Source organism: Phyllobates terribilis, unplaced genomic scaffold (genome assembly GCF_046119375.1).
Source record: "Phyllobates terribilis strain yellow unplaced genomic scaffold, ASM4611937v1 Scaffold_7__3_contigs__length_470593459, whole genome shotgun sequence".
NCBI classification, from domain to species: Eukaryota; Metazoa; Chordata; class Amphibia; order Anura; family Dendrobatidae; genus Phyllobates; species Phyllobates terribilis.
The window spans coordinates 113326027-113348606 of record NW_027362767.1 but is presented as its reverse complement, the minus strand read 5'-3'; the positions used below and the strand labels follow the sequence as shown (position 1 = coordinate 113348606).

Sequence of the window (22580 nt, the reverse complement as noted above, 5' to 3'; positions counted from 1 at the left end):
TGGGTTCAAGTCTGGTGACTGTGGAGGCCAGGTCATCTGGCGTAGTACCCCATCACTCTCCTTCTTGGTCAAAAAGCCCTTACACAGCCTGGAGGTGTGTTTGGGGTCATTGTCCTGTTGAAAAATAAATGATCGTCCAACTAAACGCAAACCGGATGGAATAGCATGCCGCTGCAAGATGCTGTGGTAGCCATGCTGGTTCAGCATGCCTTCAATTTTGAATAAATCCCCAACAGTGTCACCAGCAAAGCTCCCCCACACCATCACACCTCCTCCTCCTTGCTTCACGGTGGGAGCCAGGCATGTAGAGTCCATCCGTTCACCTTTTCTGCGTCGCACAAAGACACAGTGGTTGGAAACAAAGATCTCAAATTTGGACTCATCAGACCAAAGCACAGATTTCCACTGGTCTAATGTCCATTCCTTGTGTTCTTTAGCCAAAACAAGTCTCTTCTGCTTGTTGCCTGTCCTTAGCAGTGGTTTCCTAGCAGCTATTTTACAGTGAAGGCCTGCTGCACAAAGTCTCCTCTTAACAGTTGTTGAAGAGATGTGTCTGCTGCTAGAATTCTGTGTGGCATTGACCTGGTCTCTAATCTGAGCTGCTGTTAACCTGCGATTTCTGAGGCTGGTGACTCGGATAAACTTATCCCCAGAAGCAGAGGTGACTCTTGGTCTTCCTTTCCTGGGGCGGTCCTCATGTGAGTCAGTTTCCTTGCAGCTCTTGATGGTTTGTGCAACTGAACTTGGGGACACTTTCAAAGTTTTCCCAATTTTTCGCACTGACTGACCTTCATTTCTTAAAGTAATGATGGCCACTCGTTTTTCTTTACTTAGCTGCTTTTTTCTTGCCATAATACAAATTCTAACAGTCTATTCAGTAGGACTATCAGCTGTGTATCCACCAGATTTCTGCACAACACAACTGATGGTCCCAACCCCATTTATAAGGCAAGAAATTCCACTTATTAAACCTGACAGGGCACACCTGTGAAGTGAAAACCATTTCCGGTGACTGCCTCTTGAAGCTCATTAAGAGAATGCCAAGAGTGTGCAAAGCAGTCATCAAAGCAAAAGGTGGCTACTTTGAAGTACCTAGAATATAAGACATATTTTCAGTTGTTTCACACTTTTTTGTTAAGTATATAATTCCACATGTGTTAATTCATAGTTTTGATGCCTTCAGTGTGAATGTACAATTTTCATAGTCATGAAAATACAAAAAAAAAATCTTTAAATGAGAAGGTGTGTCCAAACTTTTGGTCTGTACTGTATATATGTTCCTTTTTTCTTCTTTTCTTTTGGATTATTTACATTTATATGCATTGTTTCTATGCTATACGATTTTAACATGGTATGTGTGTTTAAATTTAAGATTAACTCAGCCTTGAACAGGTGCATAGCAAGACATGACATATAAATACCACTTCCTTGCTGTTTTTTTGCTATGCAATGATTAAGAACCTTTAGTTCGAAACGCATTTGCTGTTCTTCTCCAAGGTGGACTTTTAAAATATTTTTTGTATTATCCAATAAAAAGTGGATTTTAGAAAATTTGTTCAGCTGGATCTTCCTGGTTCCTCATGTTCATCTGGTAGCACTCCTGGCTCCGTGCTGTTGATCTTCTAGGTGGGTGAGCTGATTTTTTCCTTTCTTTTTCTGCCATGTGGCGATTGGTCATCCACTTTCGCTGCCCCTTACTCAACGAGTTCACAAACATCTCCCGTCGGTTTGGAGTCCCATTATGCCCAACCAAAAACATAGGCCCCACAACTAAAAAAAATCGTTCTTAGGCATCGAAATCGACACCACAGCAAGGTTGTTCCGCCTCCCATGGGAAAAAATACCAAAACATTACACCTGATCTAGGTTTTTTGCACAGTATGGAAAGTAACACTACAGCAGATGCAAGTATTACTAGGTCTCCTCGTGTTTGCGAGCCGGGTGATGCCAGTCGGAAGGGTTTTTTCTCTTCATTTATCGCCCGCAACAAAAGGGGCATCTAAACCGAGTCATACAATCAGAATCAGCAGGCAGCTACGGGCGGACTTAGAGGTGTGGAAAACCTTCTTATAATCATTCAACGGTCACACGTTATTTATGTCAGCAGAGCAGTCCAACATTCAACTAAGATTATTCACCGGGGCAGCAGAATCAGGCGGATATGCAGCGATACTAAATAACCAATGGTGCACAAGCTTATGGCCTCCGTATTGGGCAGAACAAGTGCTGACAAAAAAAGACAGTCCTGGAACTGTTTCCAATAGTGGTAGCAATAGAAATATGGGGCGCGCGCCTTGCTAACAAAAATATACTCTTCATAACAAAAAACACCAGCCTAGCGCACTTCATTAATAATATGGCATCATCGTCTCTCCCAGTGCTAGGCCTACTTCGCCGGCTAGCATTCCTGTGCCTGAAACACAATGTATGGGTCCGTGCTAGGCACGATGCTGAGGGGTCTAACGCTTTATCACAATTCAATTGGCAGATTTTCACAGAGCTCCTCCCCAACGCCCACCCATCGGGCAACAGTTGCCCAGCCTCCCTATGGGATCTATTGGAGAATAGTTGATGCCATTAATCAGAGCGTCAGTTGCCCCATCGATGTGGCAAGCATACGGTAAGGCATGGGAACAGTGGACATGACTAGTAGCAGGCAGACGGGTTGACCAATGTGAACAAGCCAGATTACAAGTCACCATAGAATTTCTCCACCAGCTAATGATGAGGGGCATATCACGGGCGTCAGCGCAGCGGTGGCTGACAGGAGTAGCATTTCACTTCCAACTACTGAATTGGGGGCATGTGACAAAGAGATTCATCATCAGACAATCCATAAAAGGGTGGAAAAGGGGTCAGCCAAGTCAGGAGTGTAGACGTTCCGTCCCGTGTTACTAAAACTGATTTCTCACATCATATCCCTAACACCATTAACATGATACTCACAATTCGAAGCAACACTACTGTCTACTGTATTTGCGATCGCCTTCTTCGGGGCTCTATGCATAAGCGAATTAGTCCCTCAATCCAAAATTACCACCAGTGGAGGCTTATTACACCAGGACGTAGTCATAGCCAATAAAGCAATACGTCTACGCATACGCAAATCGAAAACGGTTCCAGCGGGCAGGGGCACTTGGATACTTCTACAACCGACAAACGGTACGCTGAGTCGGGTAACAATAGTAAAAACATATATAATCATCAGATCACTAAGTAATTTCTTCCTATCACACATTGATGGAACGCCATTATCAAGATACCAGTTCCAAGCTATATTTAATAAATGCATAACATCGGCAGGAAACCACCCCAAAGATTATGGGACACACTCATTCCGCATAGGTGCGGCCATGGAAGCAGCAAGAGCAGGACTGTCACAAACGGAAGTTCAGAGGATAGGGAGATGGCAATCCATGTGTTTGGCGAGATACATAACACCGGACTTGTTATCCTAACGTGGTTAGTTTAATTTACCTAGTGACGCTAAGCCAACAGTGTGGGTGATAGGCCACTCGTATATATATTGTGCAGAAAAAAGGGCGAAAGTCTGCCCAGGCGGGAGAAAATTTGAGTTTCATAACACATATTTGAATTGGAGAGGTATTAGAGGCCTGCTATGGCCACAGGTACTAATGGAGGTAATCAAGGTAGGGAGAGAGGCAAGAGGTCCGGTCATCTTGGTTATACAGGCCGGGGGAAACAACCTAGGTCATCACAAGAGCGCTTAACTAATGGCAATAATGAAACTAGACACTGAGTGCTTCAGAGAATTTTTCACAAAAATAGTCAGAGATTGTGCCGAGCGCGGTATGGCAAGGTGCCCGAGACATCACGGCCATCGAACGGACAAGGCGGCTAATAAATATTTGGATGCCAAAATTTATAAGAGACAGAGGCGGACAACTGGAGGGAGATAAAGCAGGCCTCATACGGCCCGACTGTGTTCACTTAATGGATATTGGACTGGACATATTCCTGTCAGGACTCCAGGACGGAGTGGAACAAGAGTTAAGAGTGATGGATGGGGGTCAGAGTCCTGCATACGAGTACGCAGGATCCTTCGTGGCCTGGAAATAGAAAGGACATGTTGGAGAGTTACACTTGTTGGCCAACTTGCCGTTGTGGAGACTGGAGACACAGGGCATGCTGCAAAAAGCTGAATTATTTTAGAAATAAAATGCCTTTCTAATGTAATGAGTATAAACAGTTAATAAAGCTGTGACCGATCCTCACCCATCCAGTTGTAAGAGTTACATGATTGTATTGTCAATGAAAGAGGGGCGGTAGGGAGCTGAGCGTCTGGGTTTGGTTGGGGGTCACCACAGTCTGCCTAGGCTAGATGCAGTTAAAAATCATTATTAGATACACAGGCGGTGCAGCTTGCTTCGCAGCTGGGTTACTACGCTGACTAGCAGACACTGAAGCTTTGGAGCAGACATCTGAGTAAACAGCTCTTCAGACTCAACCATCTGTGTTACCCCAAGCCATAGTGTATGTAGTTTCTTACGGTTAAAAGGGGGGGAGGGGAGACCCAACCCACCTGTAATTGACGATGCCAACGTCACGTAAAACACAGCAAGGGGACTCCAAAAAGAGTCTCCATTTTTTCCAAAAATTTGTGGCACAGACACCACTTAAGTGGCATCAATTGCCCCAGAGTTGCTTAAAACGGTTGGTGAGGTGATTTTAACAAATCCTCAAGCTTTTACTCTCCCCAGGATGACACAGGGGTAGAAAAGTCCTTGCGGATCCATGATTTGTTCATCTTTTTGAATGTGAGTCTATCTACATTGTCAGTGGACAGCCGCGTGCGCTTGTCTGTCAGCACACCACCAGCAGCGCTGAACACATGTTCAGAGAGAACAAACATTATTAGTAATTTGAAAGCTGGTGGAGCTTAGTATAGATGGCCTAATAGAATGAGCACCACACACTGCTACAGGCCCAAAATTATTTTCCAGGCAAGATGCAGCTAAAAATTATTAGTAATTTGAAAGCTGGTGGAGCTTAGTATAGATGGCCTAATAGAATGAGTACCACACACTGCTACAGGCCCAAAATTATTTTCCAGGCAAGATGCAGCAAAAAATTATTAGTAATTTGAAAGCTGGTGGAGCTTAGTATAGATGGCCTAATAGAATGAGTACCACACACTGCTACTATGCCCAAAATTATTTTACAGGCAAGATGCAGCTAAAACTTATTAGTAATTTGAAAGCTGGTGGAGCTTAGTATAGATGGCCTATTAGAATGAGTACCACACACTGCTACTATGCCCAAAATTATTTTCCAGGCAAGATGCAGCTAAAAATTATTAGTAATTTGAAAGCTGGTGGAGCTTAGTATAGGTGGCCTAATAGAATGAGCACCACACACTGCTACTATGCCCAAAATTATTTTCCAGGCAAGATGCAGCTAAAAATTATTAGTAATTTGAAAGCTGGTGGAGCTTAGTATAGATGGCCTAATAGAATGAGTACCACACACTGCTAATATGCCCAAAAGGTTTTACTTGGCTAGGTGCAGTAAAAAATTTGTATTACATACACAGGTGGTGTAGCTTGCAACACAGATAGGCTACTCAACTGACTAACACACACTGCAAGAGGCCCAAAAGGATTTGCTTAGCTAGATTTAGCCAAATGCTGTGAAAAACACTTGCACAGCACTAAAACAGACCTGCCTGGCAAAAAGTGATAGGAACTGATGTACCCTAGCCCTCAAAAGGGCTGCAATTACAACTAGTCACTACTCCCAATCTATCTGTCTATTTAAGAGCACAGACCTGCCTGCTAAAAGTCGTAGGAAATGCTGTAACCTAGCCCTCAAAAGGGCTGCAAATAGAACTAGTCCCTACTCCCAAGCTATCTGTCTATTTCAGATACAATTCGCTTGCAATTCACACAGTTATACTGTATAGCGCGCACACAGCAGCAGCGGTGCCGTCTAACACTAAGCTGCAGCAGTGAGAAAATGGTGGCAACGGGGAAAATGGCTGGGTCTTATAGGACAAGGACATGTGAAATACACAGCCAATGACACATGCCCTTGCTTGAGTGAAAAAAAGCACTTCGCTCCGTGTGTGCGCTGCTGATAGGCTGACAGACTGCACCTCCCCACTGTAAATGCGGGAAAGAGAAAAAAAAATGGAGATCTTCATTATTCCTGCAGAGATCCATCCCCTGCCCCTCCCCCCGCCCCCGCTGTACACTCAAACTGTGTATTAACATTGATTATCAGCATTACTGTGAAAAAAATCCAGTTACGATTTTGGTGCACTAACAGTTATCGAACATAACCTCGAACAGCCGGATTTTTTTCAAATCGTTCGGGTTCGTCGAAAGGCTCGGACACCGCCCAAAACAGCTCGAATTTGAGATTGGCGAACAGCTTGATTCGAACACCGCTCATCTCTAGTTCTAATCCCCCCCAAAAAATAAAAAATTTGGTGAGGCACAGAAGAGCATACCTCACAACTCTGCAGCCCTTACAGAGTAATTTTCCTCCTATTGAAGCCCTAGATTCTAGATACCCCTTTCATTGCCTCCTTAAAGTATGATGCCAATAAAAGTACCCCCAAACACAATATGATACCCACACAGTGAATTCCCACACAGCATCCTCCCGATGCACAGTATGATGACCCTGCTGTATCCACCCGGAAAAGTATGGTGACCCCAACACAGTATGATGCCCCAACTGTGACCCCAACACAGCAATCCAGAGAATATCATGGCCCCCACATAGAATGACAGACCCCAAACAAACCTCCACACTGTATAATGGCCCCTACTAGCTCTCCAAACAGTTTAATGCCCCCCACAAAGCCCTCCAACAGTATAATAGCTCCCACATAGCCATTCAAACAGTATAATAGCTGCCATATAACCCTCCAAACAGTATAATGGACCTCACATAGCTCTCCAAATAGTATAATGGCCCCCACATAGCCCTGCAACAAAATAATGGCCTCCGTATAGCCCTCCAAACAGTAATGCCACCCCCCATATAGCCTTCCAAACAGTAATGCCCCCCTACCCTCCACATAGCCCCCTCCACATAGCCCTCCAAACCGTAGAATGCCCCCCTCCCCTACATAGCCTTCCAAACAGTATAATGAGCCCCACATAGCCTTACATGTAATATATTGGCCCCACATAGTCTTCCATATAATATACTGGGTCCCACATAGCCCTCCATAAAATATCATGGTCCCCATATTGCCCTCCATATAATATAATGGCCTCCTTAAGTACTTGACTAAAAATTAAATTAAATCCTCACCTCTCCCCATTCCCCGCTGCTCCGGTCTCCACAGTGTGTCTTCTGCAGCTCTGCACTGCTCGGCACAGCGGGCACGTTATAGTGACGTCATCGTGCCTGCTGCGCTGACACATCAGATGCATCATTGTTTTCAACTGTATCGGTATCCTGGATGAAAGTGTGACGCTGGGAAAGGAACGCGATGGGAGATGGTACTGGCTCTGGGCCCCCTACGGACCCCATAGCTGCCATGTGGCCTGCCGCTATTGGCGGTACACCACTGGACACACATCATAATTATTGAATTCATGTTTTCAACTCAGTCCTCCTTTCACAAGGTTACAATCAAAAATATTTCCTGACATATTTTTAGATGCTGTGTATACTAGCAATAGAGATCAATAGGGTAGGTTTGAACTAGAGGTCATGTGAAATGTCCCATGCTCGCTGTATTGCCTCGTCGTCTATGGCGCATCCTGCCCCAGCACCACCTCCCATATCTGATGCCTTCCGGTCTCTGGTCCATGAAGCGCAAGCAAGAAGCGTCGCATATATCCCCGGATTGGCTGGGTTTGGGTAAATCAGGAACTGACATTCCCCCGGTTTACCACGCCCCCTGAGGAAGTACAGCATACGAAACGTGCGTTGGGGTAAAGGGACATCAAACATTACATGTGCTCCTGCGGTACAGCCCTTGGCTGCGGTAGATATCTCCACATTATGGTCTTTTGGTGACTACTTTGTGTATGTTATACAGCTTATTATGTGTTGAAAATGATATTTCAGCCACTGATATGTCTAAATATATGTATTTTGGTGGAGCTCTCATAAAGGAGCCGTGTACTATTTAACACTTGTATGTAATTGTAATACTGTCAGGCCAAAACACACTATATGGAGATTGTTTCCCTATGTATATGGAACCTGATTGGGATTTATGAATTCTGATGTCCCTCACGGTGAGAGGTTCTGTTTTTAGTATTTGTTGTTTGTAGTCTTCTAATCTGCCATTAGTTTAATAAAGGCCTTTTTATATAAATTATGCTGTGGTTGGTTGGTTTATGGGGGCTTCTGACCTCTAGTTCAAACCTATTGATCTCTACCACTTCCACAATGGCCTACAATGAAGCACTCAGCATTGCAGTCAGCCTTTACTTAAACGGGTTTTACCATAAACAACATTAATCTTAATCAACATTTTAATCAATAGATCTTTGAATAATAATAAGTTCCACAATTGGATTGGACACGGGATCACAGCTGATTCTTCCTGTGAGGTAAAACAATTCACTGCCTGTTGTAAGCAATGTTTTACCTCACAGGAAGAATCAGCTGCGATCCCGGGCTGTCCTGTCTGTATACTCTTTGATTTTTTTGTTTTACCATCAAACAAAAAGTGAAATAATATGGGATCATAAAGTTGCAGATCTTCTCCCACAAAAAGTAACCCTCCACTCAGCTCCATCAGTGGAAAAATAAAAAAACCTATGCCTCTCAAGACTACGGTGATGCAAAAAATATATTTTTTCTATAAAATTGTTTTTAGTGTGAAAATGCAGCAAAATGTAACAAAATGATATAAACGTGGTGTCTCTGTAATCATAATGACCCAAAGAACAAAGCTGACATCAGTTTTTCCACAAGGTGAACAGTGTAAAAAACAAAACAAAAAACAATTGTCACTTCTACCGTATGGTGAATGACGTAAAAAAATAAAAATATAAGCAAGTCTTGAACTGCTGTGCTTTGTTCATTCTGCCTCCCAAAGATCACAATAAGGCGCAGATCGGTACTTAAGCAGCGATGCCAATTAGGTTCCTTTTTTTATCGTTTTATCAGAAAAAAAGAAACTTGCACAAGAAAAAAAAAAATTTGATAATCTACTTGGATTTTTAGCTGACGTGAAGAGGAAATCCTCAGCGTGCTTATATAATATACTGGAATACTTTGTATTGCATTATGTTCTTTCTGTTACTTTAAATCCAGCAGGCAGTGCAATGGCACACACTGTTTTTGGAGCATTCATATAAGGAATTTTTTATCCTCCTTTTTTACTTCAGAGGGTTTGAAAACGCCTGGTGGAAGAAAAAAAGTGCATATCACTTCTTTAAGTATGAAAGAAACCTCGCTGAGCTGGGCACTGTGCCATCAAAAGGCAGCAAACAAATGCTTCTGGTAAAATACTCTTCAAAGATTTTTTGCAAAAAAAAACTCCTTCATAAACCTCTAAAAAAAATATAAATAAGGAGAGTTTCCTGAAGCAGTTTTGCTTGAAAGACTCACGGTTTTGGAAAACCTACAAAATGTGTTTCCACATATCCTTAGGCAACCACATATAAAGTTTCTAAGTTTTAAGGGGTTGTCCACTACTAGGACAACCCCTTCTTGATCTAAATGTTTGGCACCAATAAAGTAAAAAGCCTATACTCACCTCCAGTGCTGGCGCCGTTCCAGTAGTGTCGTCACTCGTGGTCCCGGGACTCTCATGCGGTTGTTATCACACGTGAGCCCGGCACCCAATCAGAGCTGGCGTCGCCTTCGTATGGTTAAGTAATTAATAGGCAGTGACAGCTGCGGCTGACCGTTGTACGCTGTAATAAGATCACCCTTAAGCCTTCACTGTTTTAAACTGAATAACACCAAGTTTTTTAGGCTCAACAGGTGAGATGGATGCTCAAAGCAGCAGGTCCGGGTGGGCACAAGGACCCCAGTGTGTGGGTGCGGCAAGCAGGAAGGCATGTGGGAAGCAACGACTTAGGACATACAAGAATCTTGGGAGTAGTAGGACAGATGCAATGGAACCCAGCAGCGATGGAAGCAAGGTAAAGCACAGAAGCTCAAGTACACCAAACAAAAGTCTTGAGACTCAATCCCAAGACACAGGTGTGTGTATCAATGGGCCTTAAATAGATCTATGGAGATGATGTTACTGATCCACACCGGGCAACTTACAAAACCTGACGTGGAGCTCAACAGAAGGCAGCGAACCCGGGAGAAGGGAACAAAGCCCGGGATGGCTGAGACAGATGTTTAACACAAGTACTGTCTTGGTACTGCAGTCTACCCATTCCATTAATAACCTACATCATTATCTTAAGAATACACTGGGCTAGGCTTCAAAGGAGGACTAAGATGGAAGCCATGGTGACCTTCAGAAAGTCCCCGGCTGCTGTGTCAACCCATCAGCATGCAGAGCTCACATCATTGTCATTGAAATGCTGCTGTCAATGATTAACAGCAGCAATCAGAGCTGAGCTTTCCATTTGTCAGTCCTCTCCATGTCTCGCCCAAGTTTCCTGTGTTGGGTCAAACTAAGCTGCAGGCTCCATTATTAGTTGTGCTCTTAGGTCAATTCTGATGGAAGCCCACAGCCACCATCTGCCAGATATAGTGCAGGCTTAGGCAGGGGCGTATCTAGGGGTGGAAGGCGGGGCATGTCGCAGGGGGGCGCAGTCGGGCCGCCAAATGCAGCGGTCCGAGGTGTCCCCCTCTCCCCCGGCGGCTGCATTTTGCCTCCCCCGGACCGGGATTCGTCCGTTCTCTGAGCGGTCATCAAACTGACAGCCCGCTCAGAGAAGCTGCGGCGTGCCGGCTCCCAGTGATTGTACTTGCGTCTTGCAGACACAGGTACAATTGAAGCTCTGACCTTCGGCTTAGAGCGACGTCAGCAGCGTGATCAGGTCATGTGATCCCGCTGCTGCTGTCACTCGCCGGCGCCCACAGGAGGGAAGAGCAACGGTGGTAAGTGCTCCTGTGGGGCTGAAGACACCGAAGATTCAGACCGGGGGGCGCATATTTATTAATTGTGCAGGAGGGTATTTATTGTGCAGTGGGCATAGTTATTAATTGTGCAGGGGGTATTTATTGTGCAGGGGGGCTTAGTTATTGTGCAGGGGGTATTTATTGTGCAGGGGCTATTTACTAATTGTGCTTGGGGCTATTAATTGTGTAGGGGGGCATATTTATTAATTGTGCAGGGGGGCATATTTATTAATTGTGCAGGAGGGCTATTAATTGTACAGGGGGCTATTTATTAATTGTGCAGGAAGCCTATTAATTGTGCAGGGGGCTATTTATTAATTGTGCTTGGGGCTATTAATTGTGCAGGTGGCTATTAATTGTGCAGGGGGCATATTTATTAATTGTACAGGGGGGGCATATTTATTTATTGTGCAGGGGCCATATTTATTCCGTGTGGAGGGGAGATTTAATCTGTGGGGAGCAAGTGGGGAGTGGGTGCAGACACATTATTGGTAGCGAGGGGTAATATGTGTGCGGACACAGTATGGGAAGCGAGGGTGATGGGATGTGTGCGGACACAGTATGGGAAGCGAGGGTGATGGGATGTGTGCGGACACAGTATGGGAAGCGAGGGTGATGGGATGTCTTTTTTTTTCTTTTGTCTTGCAAAAATAGAAATGTCCTTAGGTTCCTTTTTTTTTTTTTTTTTTTTACTCACTGGCTGCCAGGTTTTAAGTTACATCAGCTGGAAATAGAATGAATGGGATCTATACTATTAGCTCAAAGTTCAAAGGCCGCAGCTGTCACACGTCATGCTGGAAAGCTACTTTAATTTGCACGAACACTTCATGCACAGAAAATATTAGCAACACAAAATAATTAATAAGTATTACATATATATTATAGTCCAACTAGATATATTGTTATTATTTTAAAATGTTATACACATAAAATCATGCAATTTTTCCACTTCCTGTGTGAATAAAGAAATAAATCCATTTTAGAGTTGTTTGATCAAATCCTGCTTTGGAATGAAACCTCTAAGGAAATATAAGAAAATAAAATTAAATATCAAATTCATACAGAAACAGAATTATTTAAATATCTTATACATATATTGGTTGGTTCTAATGTAATTCAAAATATTGCTACTTAAATTTATATGTGAAATTCTAATTTATTAATTAATATATATATATATATATATAGAAACTATGTAGCTACAATTTTACAGTATAAGATTATAAATAAATATTGAGACATTGTAACACTTCTATGCTATATTACAATTACAGTTTTTTTCTTAGCCACTCCCTAAACCAAATCTTCTGTCTCTCTCAAATATCGCCAGGAACGCCCTATTTAGGAAAGACATTTTACTATCCTTCAAAACCTCAGAGAACTGCCTGTCCTTCTGTCCACATTCCATGACGTCACTGTGAGCTGGTCGTCTCACCTGACTCTGTCCATCAGTTTCAGCCATTTTCCTTTTTAGAGAATCACAGTTCTGACTGAGAATTAACTCATTCTGTGAAGAGATGGACCTTTGCACTGGCTGATATGGCTTATAACCGATATGAAATCTCCTGCGTATTTGATAGAGTTCACTATGGGGGTGACTCAGTCTAGGAGAGTTTGATATTGGCTTTTGGTAAGATTTTACCTTCTCTGGTTTTATAAATTTAACTTGATTTATTTTCTTTTCACGATTCTCATGTTTTCGAACAGAATCCAGCAACTGCGCACATTTGAATAGGGATTCTTTTTGTGACGCTATAACTCTAGATACTGGATCTAGGAATTTGAATTTTTGTACAAAAGTTGTTATCATTTGTTGTACTTTTCCATTTTTGATGAGAGCTTTGTACAACCGTTCAAATATGGACATGAATGTATATGTACATTCCTTCCTACCAATCCTTAGTTTCTGCAGATCTTCTATGTTGGGAAAATCCTTTGTGACACAATAAATCAAATATCTTAATCTGTCCGAATCATTTTCCCATCCATTAGGAGAGTCATTTTCACAGGGCATTAAATGTAAACGTCTGGACAATGTGACAGGAATCCATATTTTAAATAATTGATTCCTCTCCTCATTGGATAAATCAAACTTATCAGAGAAGCTCTCAAATGTCTCTGAATTTCTACAGGCATGGATTTTGACATCATATTTTGGCATGATTTTGTATAATTTCAGCAAATTTTTCCTCATTTTAATTTGTAGTTGAGCCTGGGTAATTCCTGAATTCTCTGATATTTTTAGTGGCTCTTGTACGTCCGCTCCTCCTACGTCACTCACGTCTCCTCCCACATCACCTAGTATGTCAGTTTCTCGTATGTCAGTCATGTCTCCTCCCATGTCAGGTTTCTGTATGTCCGTCTCTTGGTCAGACCCAAGGTCACCTTCAATTACAGACACGTGTCTTACTTCTTGCTCAATTTCCACATTACAGTCAGAATCATTGTCACCATCTGACACTTCTTCTACACTATTTTCCTGCTTCGAAATCTCAAGTACAAAATTATGAAATACCTGTACAAGATGTAGAATATTCCGCAATTTGTGTTTCTCTCTATTTACCAATTTAGAAGTTAACTGTAAATTCTGCAATTCACATTCTTTGTATAAACTGAGCCACAAAACATATATGTCATCTCCTACATTAACTTTGAGATTAATATTACTTTGTTTAGCAAAAGAAGAAATTATATCCATATTTTGCTTACCTTAAGATTCCTTAGCTTCTCTTTATCAGCACGTCCTGTCTTCAGTTCGTCTGATTCTTTTCCTGTGTGATTCTGTTCCTTGTTAGTACCTCTGCTTCCTGTCAGTCCTCAGTCTGTAGATTCTTTCTGCTTCTCGTGACAAACTAGTGAATTTACTGACACGTGAACAACAGCTGTTCAGCTCGTCAGGACTTCCCCCCTTGTTCACGGAAGAAATTCACTTACTTAATTTAAAAAACGAAAAAACAGGACTGGCTGGCTCACCATTGTAAAATAATACTCTTTCTGTATTATTTTTTCTACTGAGGACTTCTCAAAGTATCAATATCACGATATTCTTATAAAAAATGTATCTATTTATTCTTGGATTGTCCATTAAAAAGAATCAGATTGCAGCAGGTACATACAATAATTAGTTATAAAGTAATTGTCCATTTGTCCATAATTAGCTTAATTGTTGAGATTCACCCATCTTTCCTTGGATCCTGGCTGCTAAATCATGTCTTTGTCCAGCACGTGTCCAGGCCTACATGTCATCTGTTTCTCAGCATGAAGATTCTTCTTCTGTGTCTTGTGGGGTGGGCAGAGCAAGAGAGTCCCCTCTTTCTGTACCATGGGCTTTTATAGCCAGTCGTATGGCACACCTGTTCTACATATGGTAGTGAACCAAAAATACACACACAAATAGCGCATGTCAACTAGACACGATGGCTGATGCAATCCTTGTGCAGTGTATAAAACTCAAAATTTGAGAATAAAATGAATATCCACTATTAATTATTTAACAGTAGTATAACTCCCCACAGGAGGAGTGTAGCCCCAGGGCAGTGTAAGTGGATGATGGAGGGGATGATTCCGACCGCAATAGCCAGGAAACGGAGGCCTCTTGAACAGTTCAGGGTCTTTATTAGAACAGGTAAAACGACCCATAAACAGTCCCAGCTAGGAGGGGGGACCTGGATGTCTGCGAACAAGTGGGAAGCCCTTCTGGTCAGGGTGAGGGTGTAGGCCTACCGTACTCTCTGCGCTCTTTCTGGCTATTTCCCTCCTCGTGGTGTAATAGCCCACGTTTCTGAGCTCACCGTGTCTTCTCGCCAGTATGGTTGGCGACTTGGGTCCCTTTCTACTCTTGGCCTGGTGCGGCTTCACTGGTCCCTTCTGCTGTGGCGGAACCTCAGGGCTTCTTAGGCCAAAGGACATACAGTCCCCTGCGGACTGGTTATTTGCTGTAGGACTTGGAATCCTAACAGCCTCGGACACCAAAGTCCGGTAGATTAGTTTCTCTCTCTGCCAGGACAGGCTCACTTTGCCTTCCATCCCTGGCTCGTGGCTCTCCTACTACCACACGGCCTCTTAGGCTACAACACGACTTTCTGTCCCTGCTCTAGGACGCCTCTTTCCTCAGAGACAGGTCGTCCAGTCCTCTCTAACCCGCCCCCAGTTCCAGCTTTTATAGGGGCAGCCTGCTCCCCCTACTGGCCTGGGACAGGAGGTGCTGCATGCTAATGGTCCCTAACCAGGGAACCTCCCCCTTGCTCTCAGACACAGCTTTATTATATATTTGTGGCATCCAGGCCTGGGGTGACACAATGGGATGTGTGCGGACACAGTATGGGAAGCGAGGGTGATGGGTTGTGTGCGGACACAGTATGGGGAGTTGGGGGGGATGGGTTGTATGCGGACACAGTATGGAAAGCGAGGGTGATGGGATGTGTGCGGACACAGTATGGGAAGCGAGGGTGATGGGATGTGTGCGGACACAGTATGGAAAGCGAGGGTGATGGGATATATGCGGACACAGTATGGGAAGCGAGGGTGATGGGATGTGTGCGGACACAGTATGGGAAGCGAGGGTGATGGGATGTGTGCGGACACAGTATGGGAAGCGAGGGTGATGGGATGTGTGCGGACACAGTATGGGAAGCGAGGGTGATGGGATGTGTGCAGACACAGTATGGGAAGCAAGGGTGATGGGATGTGTGCAGACACAGTATGGGAAGCGAGGGTGATGGGATGTGTGCGGACACAGTATGGGAAGCGAGGGTGATGGGATGTGTGCAGACACAGTATGGGAAGCAAGGGTGATGGGATGTGTGCAGACACAGTATGGGAAGCGAGGGTGATGGGATGTGTGCAGACACAGTATGGAAAGCAAGGGAGATGGGATGTGTGCGGACACAGTATGGGAAGCGAGGGTGATGGGATGTGTGCGGACACAGTATGGGGAGTTGGGGGGGATGTGTGAGGTGGAAATATTAGGAGGTAGGGGGAAACGTCTAAGAAGACTATTGAGGGGAATAGTGTGAGGACACAGTATGGGGGAAGAAAAGTGTGAGTGGGCACATAATAGAGACTGAGTAGTGGGTGGGCAATAGCATGGGGAGACAGTGTAAGATCACAGCCAGGAGGGAACAGTATGCTAAGGAGGGTGAGTGTGATGAGGCGGCACGGTATAGAGACTGAGCCCTATAGGGGGGACACAGTGTAAGGACAGTGTGAATAGGAGGCCCAGTATGGAAAGGAAAGGGCGGTGTGGAGAGCATATACCATAAGAGGGACAGTGTGGGGGTGAAATTTTGTGCAGGGAATATAGGGAGGGGCAGTTATTTATTCAGGGGCTCAGGATAGGGCGGATATTTTTTTTTCAGGAGTATTTTAATGACACTGCTATCTTTAAGGGCATCGTGCTGGGATGTGCTGCAGAAGACTGGAGAAGATGGAAGTCTGCAGAGACGGCTGTGGATGAGAAAAGTCATCATGGCGTCTGGACAAGAGGAAGAAAAGAAAGAGAACGACTCCAGAGACAACGTCATCTATAAGGTACCTGGATGTAAATGGTTTTTATGATGCTGCCATTTTTTTTTTTTATTTATGTTAGTAGCATTAAAGATGTCCACATTTATGATGAGTCTGCAGTCATTCCATGTGACTGCAGACTTCTGAATTCTCACAGTGCGCACTGCACGCTGTCAGGATTCTCTCATGCCGGCGATTTGTATACATGCAGTCACGTGCTGACTAAACATGCGTGGCCTCACTCAATGAAAATGAATTGAGCGAGGCCGGGCACGTCTAGTCGGAATGTGGCCAGAAGTATACAAATCGCATGCTTGTGGTGACATGACTGTCCACTCTTGCCACAGCTAGGGAGAATCCTAAATGTGTGCAGCACATGCGCTGTGAGAATTCAGAAGCCTGCACTCACATAGAGTGACTGCAGACTTTCATCTCAGACCTGGACAAGCCCATTAATTATAAAATGAAGCCCTGTAGCCAATCCTGACAGCGTGTAATATACTCACTGTCGGGATTCAGCTCTGCTTGCAGGTTCCATCAGTCATCACACGACCACTTCAATCATATGAGATTTTCATACTTACGGTCATGTGACAACGAGCTTCTCTTCCTGCTTCTCTCAGAGAGGATTAGGAAGAGCAGCTCGTTGGCACTAAGGCCACGGCCCCACTATCAGTATTTGGACAGTATTCGGTCAGTATTTTATCTCAGGAGTGGGAGACAAAACCAGATGAGGAACAATCAGAGAAAAGGTATAATAGAAACAAGTCACCAATTCTGCATTATCACCCACTCCTGGTTTTGTCTCCCACTCCTGAGAAAAAATACTGATAGTGGGGTGGTGGCCTTAGTGTGCAAATCGCACATGTGCTGGGGAAGGAGCGGTGAGGGGCGCCAAACTGAATTCTTCCCCGGGTGCTAGAAGACCTAAATACACCTCTGGGCTTAGGTCCTGACCCCACTCCTTACATGCAGACCCCATAATGACCAAAGTTGGGAAGAGGTTAAGAAACATGTTAAGGTTCTGTTCACACCTTCTATTTGTTATACTAGTAGCGTATATACTGGGAAAGGTTATAACATACTCGCTAAACATGCCCTTAGGATTTCATTAGCGCAGCAGACATGGAATTGCTAAGTAGACTACGCTTTTCCATTCAACAGTACATGGTTAAAAAAAAAATCATGTAAAGATATAGGTATTTATATGCTGGGACCCTATGTATGATGGATGCAACCGTATAGTATCTTCCCATTGAAACCCATTCAAATTATATGTGTAATGTATGGGTTTATGTATTATTTATAATGTATAGTTAACTTCATAGTTAATTTCCATCATTCCATATCCTTTACATAAATATACAGTAAATATATATCATTTAGAATGAAGTTTTAACTACACCTTTCTGTATTTTTATGTTGTATTTATCATGTTTTAGTCCCACAAGGCGATTTAAGCCTTTGATGTGTCTTTTTTCCCCATCACTGTGAATTTGCATATTTGAACATGGTTTATACCAATGCCACTATGACATAAACTGAAAAAAATACATGGTAGGTATCAGCTATGCCTGGACATACCTCTGGAGGACCACTGAAAGAGTACGAATAAAGGATGGGCTGCATCATTATAAGGGGCTGGGTAAGATCTTGACACATGAAGTGATGTCTATAGTAGGTACTCTCATCTGGACTGTTGTTAAACACCTGCAGAAAAGGCGATCTTCTCAAATGGAACATGAACTAAAAGGAAAAGAAAACAAAACTCCGTTTAGAAGACAAATTTTGACCATTTTTATTGATTAAATTATTCAAAACTATCGACTAACAGTCCCCACCCTCCCAAATCAATACGCATATGATGAATTTTTACATTATTACAATTATAATAGACACTATCCCAAATGACAATGACATTTCTATGCATGCAAAAATTACATATTGTCGCAGAGAAAAATTGTAAAACCAAAAAGACATTTTCAGAGAGTGGACATATCACCCTCACATTGAACACATGGGATTAATTATAACTGGGGAAGTGAGACAGAGGGATGACACTTCAACCTCCATTGAAGTAGGATCTCCTGCAATGAACAGGTAATTACAGCAGGGGGATTTGCTGACAGCCAGCCACCAAGTCTAGCATTCGTATACTCAGAGTTGGAGAAGCACAATTCCAGAGGCAGGGGCTTCCTCTGTTCAAAAGGAATTATCTCAGACACTTTGGAGCCAGTGGTCAGTGATGAATATTGAGGTTTGTATTGATTCGATATTTATAAGGGATATATTTTCAATGTCATGGCGAAGTGACAAACATAACGCATTAATTCACAGCATTGTAAGGCTCCAGTGGTGTAACTAAAGTTCAATTGGCCCCGATGCAAAATTTAGACACCCCCCCACACACACACACAACCACCCCCCTCCCGCCCCCCGTATGTTCATCAGATGTATGGGCCTTATAGTGTTCTAAATCCTATAAGGACATACGAGTTGCCTCCCTCCCCCCCCTCAATTATTTAGTAAGGTCCCCCGTCCTAGTATATATAATGTCCTCCATCCTGGTACTGTATATACAGTTTATTGCGAAAATATTCACCCCCTTGGCTTTTTACCTATTTTGTTACATTCCAACCTGTGTTTAAATATTTTTTTAATCCGATTTGTGTGTGATGCATGAGCACTAAATAGTCTAAGTTGATGAAGTGAAATGGGAAAAATATAGGCATAAATAACTAAAAATTGGCATGTGCATATCTATTCACCCCTTTTGCAATGAAGCCTCCTAAAAATTTCTGGTACAAGCACATGCTTAGTGGAAGGGAGACCACCTGTGTGCAATCTAAGTGTCACATGGTTTGTCAGTATATACACATCTTTCCTGAAAGGCCACAGAGGCTGCAACACTATTAAGCAAGAGGCACCACTAACCCACCTGCGACGTATATACCCCCAGCCCCTCCTGCCAGGTATATGCCCCAGCCCCTCCTGCCAGGTATATACCCCCAGCCCCTCCTGCCAGGTATATGCCCCCAGCCCCTCCTGCCAGTATATGCCCCCAGCCCTTCCTGCAACGTGCCCCCAGTGTCTCCTTTGATGTACAGTTGGTTGCAAAAGTATTCAATCCCCCTTCTTGGCTTTTTACCTATTTTGTTACATTACAAACTGTGTTTAAATATTTTAGTAATTCGGCTTGTGCGTGATGGATCAGCACTAAATAATCAAAAGTGAGAAAAATATAGGCATAAATAAGTAAAAATTGGCATGTGCATATGTATTCACCCCTTTTCCAATGTAGCCCCTAAAAATTTCTGGTGCAAGCAATTATCTTCATAAGTCACATGCTTAGTGAAAGGAAGTCCACCTGTGTGCAATCTAAGTGTCACATGTCTGTAAGTATATACACATTTTTTTAAAGGCCACAGAGGCTGCAACAGCATTAGGCAAGAGGCACCACTATCCAAACACCATGAAGACCAAGGAGATCTCCAAACAAGTTAGAAAAAAAGTTGTTGACAAGTACAAGTCAGGGGTGGGTTATAAAAAAAAATATGCCAATCTCTGATGATCCGCCAGAGCACCATCAAATCCATTATCATCAAATGGAAAGAACATGGTACCACAAGAAACCTACCCAGAGAGGGCCGCCCACCAAAACTCTCAGCCTGTCAAGGAAGGCATTAATGAGAGAAGCAGCACAGAGACCAAAGGTAACCCTGAAGGAGCTTCAGAGTTCCCAAGTAGAGACTGGAGTATCTGGCCATACACTCCATAGAGGTGTCCTTCATGGAAGAGTGAGCAGAAAAAAGCCTTTACTTACACACAAAAACTGTAAAGCTCATTTTTAGTTTACCAAAAGACATGTGGGAGACTCCCAAAATGTTCGCAAGATGGTGCTGTGGTCAGATGAGACCAAAATTGAACTTTTTGGCCACCAAGGTAAACGCTATGTCTGGCAACAAACAAACACAGCTCATCACCCCAAGAACACCATCCCCACAGTGAAACATGATGGTGGCAGCATCATGCTGTGGGGATGTTTTTCGGCAGCAAGGACAGAGAAAATGGTCAGAGTCGAGGAGAAGATGGATGGTGCGAAATACAGAGATATTCTGGAGGAAAACCTGCTTCAGTGTGTCAGGGATTTGAGACTGGGACAGAGATTCACCTTCCAACAAGACAATGGCCTAAAGCATACTGCTAAAGCAACACTCGAGTGGTTTAAGGGGAAATGTGTCAATGTTTTGGAGTGACCTAGTCGAAGTCCAGACTTTCATCCAATTGAGAATCTGGGGTGAGACTTGAAGATGACTGTTAACCAGAATAAACCATCTAACTTAAATGAGCTGGAGCAGTTTTGCCTTGAGGAAGGAGCAAAAATCCCATTGGCAAGATGTGGAAAGCTCATAGAGACTTATCCAAAGTGACTTACAGCTGTAATGGCCACAAAAGGAGTCTCTAAAAAGCACTGACTTGAAGGGGTGCACACTGAAGTTTTCAGTTATTTTGTAGATTTTGTGGTTTGCTTCACCATAAAAAGAAAACCAAGTGTTCACAGTTGCAGTCATGTTCTTTACAGGAACAGATGCAAACCCCACAAAAAACTGTGAAATTCCAGGCTGTGAGGCAGTAAAACATGAAAAATTCCAAGAGGGGGTGAATACTTTAGCAAGTCATTGTATGTTACCCACCCCCTGGAGCAAACTGAGTGTTTTTAACTCCCAGGCAAGGGTGTGTCAATCAGCAGCAGGAGGGAGGTCACCACTGGGTCCTAAAGGAAGGAAGAAGGCGTCTGTAGTGCCAAGCGCAGTGACCTTCTACAGCCAGATCCAAAGCGACTGTCTATTACACCTGACACACCCGTGACACCGTGATGCAACACCCAAATAATTTATTTTAAGGGTGTTTATGATGCCCTTAGGAAACTTTTTTAGAGGCCTACCTCTAACATTCTGTATGTTACACAGTATGTTCATGTATGCCCTCCAGGGGTAAATGTTTTTCAGCCCATGAACTTGGTGCATGGGCATTACCAGTATAGGAGATCCACTGCTTAACAATTTTAACAATGTTTTTAATGAGGACCTCCTCTATGTCTCTTCAAAGGGGTATTGGAGTGCGTCCAATTTTTTGGCAGCCCTTGCAGTCACTACATGGGCATTACCAGTATAGGAGACCCATTCCTTAACAATGGTAACAATTTTTTAATGAGGACCTCCTCTACGTCTCTTCAAAGGGGTATTAGTGTGTCCAATTTTTTAGCAGCCCTTGCAGTCACTGCATGGACATTACCACTGTAGGAGACCCACTCCTTTATAATGGGAACATTATTTTTTAAATGAGGCCCTCCTCTATGTCTGTTCAAAGGTATATTGGGTTTTAGACAGGCCTTGCAGTTACAGCATACGCAATAACAGTATAGGGAACCTACTCCTTAATAATGGGAACAACAAAGCATAGCCAGCTGATGGCCCTCTAACAATAGTGAGAGTGGACTGCTGGCCCTTTAACAATAGTAAGAGCCGCCTGATGGTCCTATAAAAATAGGCTTTGTAACATTCAGAGTTCCTCCTTCATAAATGAAACAGGATGTGTCTGATCATGTCTCACATACCACATGGGCAGATAAGGTTGTAAAATGTTAAAATGACATTTACCAGTGAATGTATTTTTCACCGTTGAAAGCAATGCAAAAGTGAAAAAACGCTATGTGTAAACATAGGCCAAGGTGTGGAGGAGCATTTTTGGGAGGACTATTTATTTTGCCTTATATACAAGTCATTACCCTGGAAAGGATGTTGCTTAACATTTTTTTCCAGGAGAATCCATTTTGATTTCGTTTTCATATGTTTTATTGTGAGTCCGTAAAAGTGGCGTAATACCTCTGACAACATTGTTCACAGCAGTGACCTGGGAGTCAGAGATGCTTCCAGAAGTCTTCCCCATGCTGTCCCCATGTCATTTGAGCACTGTTCCCATCGATTTAGGCAATTTTTAGGCCCTCTGCAGACCGCCGGGAGTGCTGCCAGAAAAATGCTCGAGTT

General features: G+C 43.4%; 1 pseudogene; it reads right to left on the bottom strand.

Annotated features, from left to right (window-relative positions):
* The window catches only part of LOC141155377 (protein transport protein Sec23A-like), a 45302-nt pseudogene extending 25956 nt beyond the window's left edge, over positions 1-19346 (bottom strand).
* Positions 19347-22580: the final 3234 nt, after the last annotated feature.